The 11307-nt window shown below is 33.1% G+C and overlaps 1 long non-coding RNA gene across 1 annotated transcript; it reads left to right on the top strand.

The window, feature by feature from the left end:
* Window positions 1-349: 349 nt before the first annotated feature.
* On the top strand, window positions 350-9553 carry LOC145691828 (uncharacterized). The gene is made up of 2 exons (XR_014132561.1): window positions 350-738; window positions 8994-9553. It is a non-coding gene; the product is annotated as an uncharacterized LOC145691828 (long non-coding RNA).
* The last annotated feature ends 1754 nt before the right edge of the window (window positions 9554-11307 follow it).

Raw genomic sequence — 11307 nt, 5'->3', positions numbered from 1 at the left:
AAATGCTCCTCATTGTGTTCATATTATCACTTTATCAAATTTATAGTGTTTGTGTTACGAATTAGGTAATACTAAAAAGAGTATTTGAAATCTAATATGTGGGTGAACTAGTGTTACCCACGAGAGTTGTGAAATTTTAGTCTCGCCTCGAATTTAAAATTGTATTTATAATCTCTTTGGACACACTAATCGTGACTGGGACAAATAGCAATGCTGACGTCTCCATTCTCCCCTCAGTCGATTAACTCACGAATTCTCTGAATCAATCACTAGCATTGTTAAATATGACACGTTTACTTATTATTAAACATTTCAACATATAATTGTTCTGCAATGTTTCTATGGAATACATTAGTATTAGCAATTCGATTCTAAATTGTAGAATGTATAGATCAATTAAAAAAATTTCTGGCAACACTGCCAATTGCAAGATGCTAAACTCCAAATTTATAATGCCGTAGAGATGATATACTAGCAACAATAATTCAACATTCTCATCAATGAATGTAGTCATCATCGTTACATGACGAGATTAAAAATGGAATAGGAATGGTTATGTGTAATACTTATCACGCACAAAATATAACGTTTATTTAGATTCAAGTTAAGAATTGGGAAATTTTGATCAAGATTGTATAGCTATATATTTTTTTTAACATCAGAGAATTATAACACAATCTAGAAGAAATGACTAAATCAACACCACTGCTGGACACAAATGACAGTGTTTATATAAAGGTAATGTCTCATCCGGATCTAATATCTTTGATCTTGAAAAGTTATTCATTAGTAATATGGTATACTAGCAGCGTTCACCCCGCTTCGCTGCGGTCACCCCGGAACGCAATAAACTTTGTTACTTAGATAATTTTTACTTTTTCGCTTTCAAGTGATATGATAAAAACCATAGAAGATTGCAGTAAATGTTAACATTATATCGCCTGTCATTTATGTTAACCCGCCCCGCTTCGCTGCGGTCACCCCCGAACGCAATAAACTTTGTTACTTAGATAATTTTTACTTTTTCGCTTTCAAGTGATTTATAGCGCCTGTCAGTTATGTTAACCCGCCGAGTCACAGGGTCATGCGGGTTGCATATAAATACGTTTATTTTTATACCTATGATGAACTAATAACAAAGGATTTGTACGTATGGACACCTGAATGGTCAATTATCTCAAGACACTGGTAATTGAAAATTAAAGTGATATGATAAAAACCATCTAGGGTCCACATCCTAACAACCCCCCAAAAATGAAAGAAATCGGTTCAGCCGTATTAGCGTGATGAGCGGACAAAGGATTTTTTTTACGTATTGACACCTGATTGGTCAATTATCTCAAGACACTGGTAATTGAAAATTAAAGTGATATGATAAAAACCATCTAGGGTCCAAATCCTAACAACCCCCCAAAAATGAAAGAAATCGGTTCAGCCGTATTAGCGTGATGAGCGGACAAAGGATTTTGTGCGTTCTCTTTTATATATATAGATAATACCAGTATTTCAGCAGAAAACTTAATTTAGGTTTCTATTTTATTAATGATTTTTTCTATTGTTACAAAAGTAATTTTCTTCTGTAAAGTAATTTTTTTGAAGTACTCATTACTATCCCAGTGATGTGTCACAAAACTTTAAAAGTTAAAAATCAATCTACCTCATCCAGGTAGCCTTTACGTCTATACTTTATAGGACACATTTTATCTTTACCATAAAGCCTTTAACAATAGTTAAAATCAATTGCAAGACAGACTGCATCTGTTAACGGCAACATCAATGCTCAATACCACTTCCCGATACTTAGATAATGCGTTATTGAAACTTACAATCTTATACTATTATAGTTTATATTACCATATAATTTATATTGTCTTATGGTATCATAATGAAAAATATATTTTAAAAGATGTTTCGATGTCGTGAGAGTCGTATAAAGTGCATCGGCAGTCGAAATGGATTGGGAACTTTTGCTCTAAACTTTCGAAACAACCAAAGGAATTTTTGTGACTTCTTAAAAATAGGCATCTACTCAAGACCACGTAAGAGGTAAAAGTGTAATATTAGTTCAAAGTTTAGAAAGGTTTGTAATATTAGAAACAGTTAAAGTAAAGCGAACAAATTAATATTTTTACCCATTCTAGCGAAGTATTTTACTGTACTTACAGAAATAAAAGAAAATGGACCTTTTGTGAATGATGTACCCTTTTCTGTTTATTTTCCAAGTTGAGTTAATATGCAATGACCACCAAACTTTGAAATTAAGAAATAATTTTGATTCTTCGTAGTTTGCTCAAAGCACTATTTATATCTAATAGTAGATTATTAGAAACAAAATTATTACAAATTACTAAAGGTGTCAATACTAATGAGTCTCTGTACGGATTCAGTGGCATCTCCAGGGATTTGTAACGCATGAGTCTACCATAAGCGTCTAGAACAGGGGCGTCATTTCGGACTTCGCTTGGGGGGGGGCAAGAGCACCACCGACATAAGATTTTCGCGTTTTCTACTACTATATTAGTAGACAATCAATTAAAGTATATGTATCCCTCAAACTCTTGGGGGGGCAATTGCCCCTCCTGCCCCCCTAAATGACGCCCCTGGTCTAGAACAGCAGCAAAATTACTAGATGTAGGAAGACAAGACCTTACATGTTTTCCTGCGGTATGATAAACCTTGCACCAGACGCAGGTGCCCAAAGCTTGTTAATTGTAGCTGGGATTATTTCCAGATTGGCCCCATATTTAACTGGGGAGAGGTTAAATGAACATGGCAGCCAAGAAAACAGTGGAATATCGGCCATCCATGAAGTGTAAGATGTTTTGTGCTGCATGTGGTAGCGTGTTGTCCTCTTGGAAAATGATTCTGTGAATGGAAGAAAGTAGGAACGCTTTCAAAGTTTTAACTGGAAATCCAATCGGGAAAACGCCGATTAGGAGGACATGGGAGCAGATGGGAGGACAATATTAAGATGTATCTCGCGGAAATAGGGTAACAAAGTAGAAACTAGATCCAGTTGGTTAAGGATAGAAGTCAGCAGAGAGCATTTGTAAACGCAGCATTCAACCTCTGGGTTCCATATGATGTAGAGAGAGAGGGAGTTAGAGAGTAGGACCTCCTAAAAATGGACACAATTACGTCCAATACCTCAGCAATGTACTATTGGTTATTCAACTCAATTCATATTGCATTGAGGCAGAAACGGAATATGTTGTCACCCCATATTATAATGCACTGCAGCAAGAGCAATGAGATGAGACTGTCCGATCCAGCATAGCTATCTAAACATGAAGTATATTCCATCCTTCCGTAATATGACACCATTGTTGTGTATTGCCTTTCTAGAACCAACTTTCTATATTATTTGTCACGCTCTTCGACAACGCATTATTATTTTGACAAATCTGACATTTATTTTAGAGTTATTGTATAGGCCTAAACTGAGTCGCCACCACGTTTACGCAAAACGTGGAAAAAAGTATTTAGTTCCAGATCCTTGATTTCAGAAGCAAATAACCATGAAGATCTATACGATCACATTGCACGGTACAGTATGAGAATAAACCGTGACTAACTGACGGAATGTATGGAAGTTTTCAAGTAAAATACGAATTTCCAACACTAAACTTAATACAAATCAATAATACCGTTTGGTTACCGAACTTAGTCAAGAATTCCGCATCTAGCATTTCCATGATCAGAACTTATCTTGTTATGACTCTAAAGTTACTATTTATATATCCAGCATTCGCCACAGCTCCTTAATTCCACAAAGGCAACGTATATTAACTATAAATTCTATCATATTTCAAATACATTCTTAAATCTTCCATTAATACATTTATCTTTAAATATTCATATTCATAATTATATCTTTTATTCCTTTTATATATAGCCTCTGTATAAATAATCATCGTTCCGGCGTTGCTGTATATGCTACTTAACTTCATAATTCAATATTTAAATTTCATGGATTAACTCAGTCTCACACAAAGGAATAGATTACATCTAATGATATGCGGATTCATATGTCATTCAATCATGTAGATAACGATTCAGTAACAAAATAGGCATTACGATTATTATAAAGTCGTGCCGAAACAAATAAATATTTTCAAAAGATTTATATTGATTAAATTGTAGAAGGTTACTAAAATTTGGATTTTATACTTGTAGATTACACAATAGTTTACATTAGAACCATTTTACGGTGATGTGGCGGTAGGGAAGAGTAAGGGCCTAAGCCCTAGAAGAAAGTATTTAACTCCGCATTTTCATTATTTTCTTGGCACTTTTAAAATATACACAAAACGTTCGAAACTTAAATAATCATAAATTAAATTATGTAACCTTTGGCCGATGACAATTTAAACACATTAATCACTTCTGAAGATTATTATTTTAATTAAATTTTCCGTTAAAAGTAACAGATTAACAATTTCCAATCACAATTACATTTCTTTCACTTAATATTCTTCTTATTCTTAATATTCTTTCTTCTTCCTCTAATATTTAAATAAATTAATTTCTGGTACCGACCAAAATTAAGTTGACATATGACAAAACATATAACAAATAAAATTTACATACTGAACAACACGAATATAAACACAGAAAGCAAAGACACAAATAAACAAACAACATGACAAGTAAAAGGAATAAACAAGGTATAAACAAGAATAATTGTGGGGCATAACAACTTTCCCCCTCTTCAAGAAAAAAAAAATTATCAGTGATATTTTTTTTTTAAGTCATAATTTATGTTGAAATTAAATCCAATTACGTTGCATCCGTGTTATTTTCCAAGTGATTCATTTAGATGTATCCTGTAAATCGATGATGAACACGATTACTTCACAACTTTATAACTAGGTAGGGACCAACTCAATATGAACATCTATATGAAATATCAAACAAAATCAACTTCTTTATATTTTCATAGTCTTCTCTTCCTGATAGCATTTTTTTTCTTGTTCTTTTTTTTTCAAAAGTTATTTAAATTTCACAATTAGTTATAATAACAATTTAAATTAAATTTTGAAATAGCATTTTTTCATAATTTTGTTGTTATATTGGAATGTGAATATGTAGTTAACAATTCATTAAAAATAACAAACAATGGAACAATAATAACAAAGCAACAAGAAATCAAATATCAAACATCATCCATTTCTCAACGATTTTTTTTTTTTACGCGAAATGAATCTTACTTTGTATATCTTCTGTCTTTCTTTCCTTCTCTTCCGATTTCTTCCAATTATGCCTTTCTTCTCCTTTTGTCCTTTCCTCCTATGATGTTTCCACATCTTATTGTCTTGTGCATTCTTTACTTTACATTTTCGGCGTTTCCACTGTTTTCTTCCTTCTGGACCTTTCCTTGCTTTCGTTTTGTTTGCACCGATCAAAATTGTCATAAATTTCAACTTTCTTTTCTTCCAATACATTAACTTGCTCTTTCGGTTTCCTCGTTCCTTTCGTTTTATTTTTTTCTTTCTCCAAATCATATTCTTCTGATGATTAGTACTGCTATCTGTTTCTAGCGCATAAACCACTTTCCCATTCATTGCTATCGATTTCATTGTTCTCATGCAAACTTTCAATTTTTTACTTTTCCTATGTTTCGTCTTTCTTTTCCTCCAACTCCTATCTTTCCAAATTGTCATATCTCTTTTGTTACACAACTTTCGAGATTTTGCTGAAGTCTCAAGGAATCTTTCAGGTTGCCCATTCGGAGTTCTCGCTCTTTTACATGCTAAAACTTCATCCTTTATTCTTTCATCAAGTTTATCCGTATCTTTGATATCATTGGTTGTCCTCTCAGTAGTGTTCTTCATACTGTCTTCTTTCTCTTCCTCAATGTTTGCAGCTGCTTCACCTTCAGTTTCCATATTAATTTCATTATTTTCTTCCTCGTTGGCTGCTGCATTTTCCTCCGTCTCCATATTACCTTCATTATTGGCATCTTCATCTTCCGTTTCCATATTATCTTCTTTACTTTCTTCATTGTTTACGGCTGCGTCATCGTCCGTCTCATTATCCTGCCTATCTTCTTTATTGTTGGCACCTGCATTACCTTCCGTTTCCACATCAACTTTTTCCTTACTTTTACTACTTTCTTCACTTGATTTCACCACATTTTCCTCTGTCACGGATTCTTCATCTTCAGTTTTGGAACTCTGATTGCTTTCCTCTTGTCCGCTCCTAGTCGTGGCTACTTCCATACTGACGTCATCATGAGCCTTGACTAACGAATCAACCGTTTTTTCCACCTCTTCTAATCGTGTCTCCGTTTCTTCCTCCCTTTTCTTTATACCTACAATTTCTTTCTTCAAATCTCCAATCGCTATATTTAAGTCCTCCCGTATTTCTTCCTTCAACTCTTTTCCAAATGTTTGCATGTTATTAGCCAATGTGGTTATGTTATTGGTAACTTCTAACCGAAATAGGGATATCTGCTGCATAAACATTTTAAACATTTCTTGGCTGTTTAATTCTGATTGTGGCACACTCGGTTGTTCCTTGGCTTCATGTAACACGACTGATTCCATTAAAATACAAATGTCTTGAGATTTATCTGCTTGTACTTTTTCTTCAATTTCTCCTTCTTCCTTCGAATTCTGCATTTCTTCCTGTCTAGTTTCTTCGTTTGACACTTCTTCTTCTTTTGAATTTTGTACTTTTTCTTTCCGTTGAGCTTCTTCTTTTCCCAGTTCTCTCTCCTTTCCTTTTACTTTCTCTTCTTCGGTATCTTCAAAATCATCCTCACTATCTGTCTTATTATTATTTTCGCTTCCTTTCAGTTGGCAGTCTTTACAGATCCAGTTCGAAAAGTATTCCATATCTTGATCATCTGGGTTTTCTATAGTTCCCACACATCTCTGGTGAAACAATTTTGTGCAGTTACCACAGGTAATTGCGTTATCTCGAGTATTAATTTTCCTCTTACTTCCTTTCTTTATTGTCGGAACTACTTCTTGGCAACACTTAAAAAAGTCTTTTTCAGTACCTGACATGTTAATCTTTATAGTATCTAGGACCGTAGCACCTTTTCTTCTTTCTCACCACATTCACCATATTTATTTCCTCGTCTTCACAGTTAACATTTTGGGGGGAAATTTTCAAAAACATTCCTTCATATTTCATATATTCGATAGAGCGATTTATTAACATCTTCACGACGATTTGCCTTCTTTATCTAATATCCTGGCTGAAAGGTCGCCAAATTCTCTGTCACGCTCTTCGACAACGCATTATTATTTTGACAAATCTGACATTTATTTTAGAGTTATTGTATAGGCCTAAACTGAGTCGCCACCACGTTTACGCAAAACGTGGAAAAAAGTATTTAGTTCCAGATCCTTGATTTCAGAAGCAAATAACCATGAAGATCTATACGATCACATTGCACGGTACAGTATGAGAATAAACCGTGACTAACTGACGGAATGTATGGAAGTTTTCAAGTAAAATACGAATTTCCAACACTAAACTTAATACAAATCAATAATACCGTTTGGTTACCGAACTTAGTCAAGAATTCCGCATCTAGCATTTCCATGATCAGAACTTATCTTGTTATGACTCTAAAGTTACTATTTATATATCCAGCATTCGCCACAGCTCCTTAATTCCACAAAGGCAACGTATATTAACTATAAATTCTATCATATTTCAAATACATTCTTAAATCTTCCATTAATACATTTATCTTTAAATATTCATATTCATAATTATATCTTTTATTCCTTTTATATATAGCCTCTGTATAAATAATCATCGTTCCGGCGTTGCTGTATATGCTACTTAACTTCATAATTCAATATTTAAATTTCATGGATTAACTCAGTCTCACACAAAGGAATAGATTACATCTAATGATATGCGGATTCATATGTCATTCAATCATGTAGATAACGATTCAGTAACAAAATAGGCATTACGATTATTATAAAGTCGTGCCGAAACAAATAAATATTTTCAAAAGATTTATATTGATTAAATTGTAGAAGGTTACTAAAATTTGGATTTTATACTTGTAGATTACACAATAGTTTACATTAGAACCATTTTACGGTGATGTGGCGGTAGGGAAGAGTAAGGGCCTAAGCCCTAGAAGAAAGTATTTAACTCCGCATTTTCATTATTTTCTTGGCACTTTTAAAATATACACAAAACGTTCGAAACTTAAATAATCATAAATTAAATTATGTAACCTTTGGCCGATGACAATTTAAACACATTAATCACTTCTGAAGATTATTATTTTAATTAAATTTTCCGTTAAAAGTAACAGATTAACAATTTCCAATCACAATTACATTTCTTTCACTTAATATTCTTCTTATTCTTAATATTCTTTCTTCTTCCTCTAATATTTAAATAAATTAATTTCTGGTACCGACCAAAATTAAGTTGACATATGACAAAACATATAACAAATAAAATTTACATACTGAACAACACGAATATAAACACAGAAAGCAAAGACACAAATAAACAAACAACATGACAAGTAAAAGGAATAAACAAGGTATAAACAAGAATAATTGTGGGGCATAACATATTATCACCATCCACATTTCTTCCATCGTGGTTCCAACGCCACAAGGCGGTAATAAGTCGCTATATACCATAATTATTAGGCAATTAATGGTATAAGTCTACTTTAATTGCTGCTGCATTCGACAAAGATTCATTATTTCGTAGTTTAGACTTATTCACCTCGCGCCAAAGATCAGCCATTATTGTACTGTAGGCTTCATGTCTGCCTTCGGTTGCTGTTTCCAGAGAATGAAATCACCGCAAATTATGCTTTCGAAATGCACTGCTAATCGTTTTACTATCCTTACATTCTCTACAAATTTTCTAATGCTGGGTCAGTCGGAAGCTTCCTTCTTGGTGTTGTAATTTCAATGCTCAGCATTGTAGTATGCTAATCTAATAATTTTGAGCCACTTTAAAATTTGGATACTAATCTTTTTATTTTATTTCAGATCATAAACAAGACAACGATTCTATGATATAAAGAATTTGTTTTTACTTGAATTCGAATTGCTCAACAATGTACACGTATTATGTACCAAAGAGAAGAAGTGAAATGTGGGGTACTGCTAACGAACTAGAAATTTAGTAGTGAACCATTGAATCAGAAGACATAAATTTTACGTGACGTAACAATTAACAACTAAAGAAAGATTTTTTCCTTTATTTTTACCGAGTTTACTGGAAATATATCTAATAAATAAATGCAGAAATCAAGGAAAATGGATACTGCAAGTATACAAAGGTGGTTACAAGGTGTACCTGAATCCATGCGACCATTTCTAGCAGGTATAGTGTTGTTGATTGCTGCATTCTGTGTTATGACTCTAGCTATGCCTATCGTGAGCTTAACAGTGTCTGTGACTGTGCTTATCTTTAATTTTGTTTTGAGTGCGATGAACACATGCTTTAGTGTGCTTATTGCTCCTTTGAAATGGTTGTCTTCCTTCTCTCTTTTCCAATAATGGTAATCGTTGTTGTTATAACAATTATTATATCAATTGCCACTTAAGACTATTCTCTAGGATATTGTTGACCTTTTGATTTTTTGTTTGCAAACAAGATTAAACAACGAAACAACGAATAAAACACTACGTTTGTTATATCTCGTTTGATTTATCTGTAGCACAGCAAAGTTAGGAACTTGTTTACAAGTAACATCAGCTGCATGACAGCGTTGCCAGAGGTACTGGTTTTATTGAGATTTCTGTCATACAGTTTTACAAGAAAATCATAAGGACATCTTGAACCAAATCAAGTGAGCTGAATACGTAAAACTATTAAACATGAGATGAAACACTAAAGCAGGTAGATGGTTGGAACCTTAAATTCCCCATATAAAAATAGAAATTAAAGAATATCAAACAGTATATAATAAGAATATATATTAAAAAAAAAACATTAATTTAATACCTCTATGGCAGTTTATTAGCTCCATGACGTTTTCCTGTATCCGTCACTCACATAGAGGTATTAAATTAATGTTTTCTTTAATATTTTATATTCTTATGTACTGTTTGATATTATTTAATATGACGTATATAAAAACCGATGCAATTACCATGCGTTACCGGCTGAAACATTCACTACATGGTCGGACAGACTTCCATATCTCTTGAAATACCACGTTAAGTATTTTATTTCAGTACACAGAGGTGAGCAGAATTATAGGGAAGACAGAAACCAACAAATCTTATTCTTTTTAGTTTTCCTTATACTTATTTGAGTTTGAAATACTGATGAAATTAGTTAACAGATAGGAAGAAGTACTCAACTCACTGCTTCTAAAATCCATGAAGAGCAATCGCCAGCCAGATACCACGTTCAATGTAGTGATCCTGATCAGTACATCGGCTTCGGCTCTCAGATATCATTATTTCTGACTTTCTGGACCTGAGTTCGCTGCTTCTAATAAGTAGTCCCACAATTCTCTCAAGGTGATAAAAAATGAAAAGAAATCTTTGTTTTACGATCCACGACCACCTTTGAGGCTAAGGAAGGTGATGATAATGAACGAAATTGTGGAATGAAAAAAGTAGTAGGAAATAGGAGAACGCGAGAAATATAAAATTGAAGAAAATGTGTTACCTCATTATTGGCCCATTTCAACTGCAAGCAGTTCAGACGATTGGAAATTCTCGAAAAGAAAATAAACTATATGAGACAAAATTGTATATTTTATGAAATATATCGTAGAATTTTTCAGACGGGTTAAGTGAGTCCTGATATTTGATAGACTTTCACTGCAAGAGTGGGGATTATGTGAAAGCTTCAACAATAATGTGTTAATATATATATATATATATATATATATATATATATATATATATATATATATAGTTGAAAGGGAAGAAGTTCAATCTCTATTTCTCGACTAATTTTTAATCCAAGTAGTAGAAAGCCCCAAAACGTAGACGCCTTCGTGAAAATCTAATGTTTTATGAAAGATATCGTCTACATATTTTATTACACTAATTTGGGTGTTAGAGTAATCTATATTTCATCAGGGGATAAATTCATCGATCATTTTTGATTAATTTTAAGCTCAAACATGGAGATTACGAACAAGAATCAAAGAAAATGTGCATAATATTATGTTGAAAGTAAATGAGATATTTTAATAAGTAATCGTGGAATTCTAAGAAATGGAGGAAGAGGACAGAATAATGGCACTACGTCGAGACATTTTTCTTCCAATAGAGAAATATACATTTTTCGAGTCGAGACATCACTTTTACAGCACATTTTCGAGACTAGACAGCCACA

Source organism: Thermobia domestica, chromosome 8 (genome assembly GCF_964235325.1).
Source record: "Thermobia domestica chromosome 8, izTheDome1.hap1.1, whole genome shotgun sequence".
Classification (NCBI taxonomy): Eukaryota; Metazoa; Arthropoda; class Insecta; order Zygentoma; family Lepismatidae; genus Thermobia; species Thermobia domestica.
The sequence above is the reverse complement of the archived record's forward strand: the minus strand, read 5'-3'. Positions and strand labels throughout refer to the sequence as shown.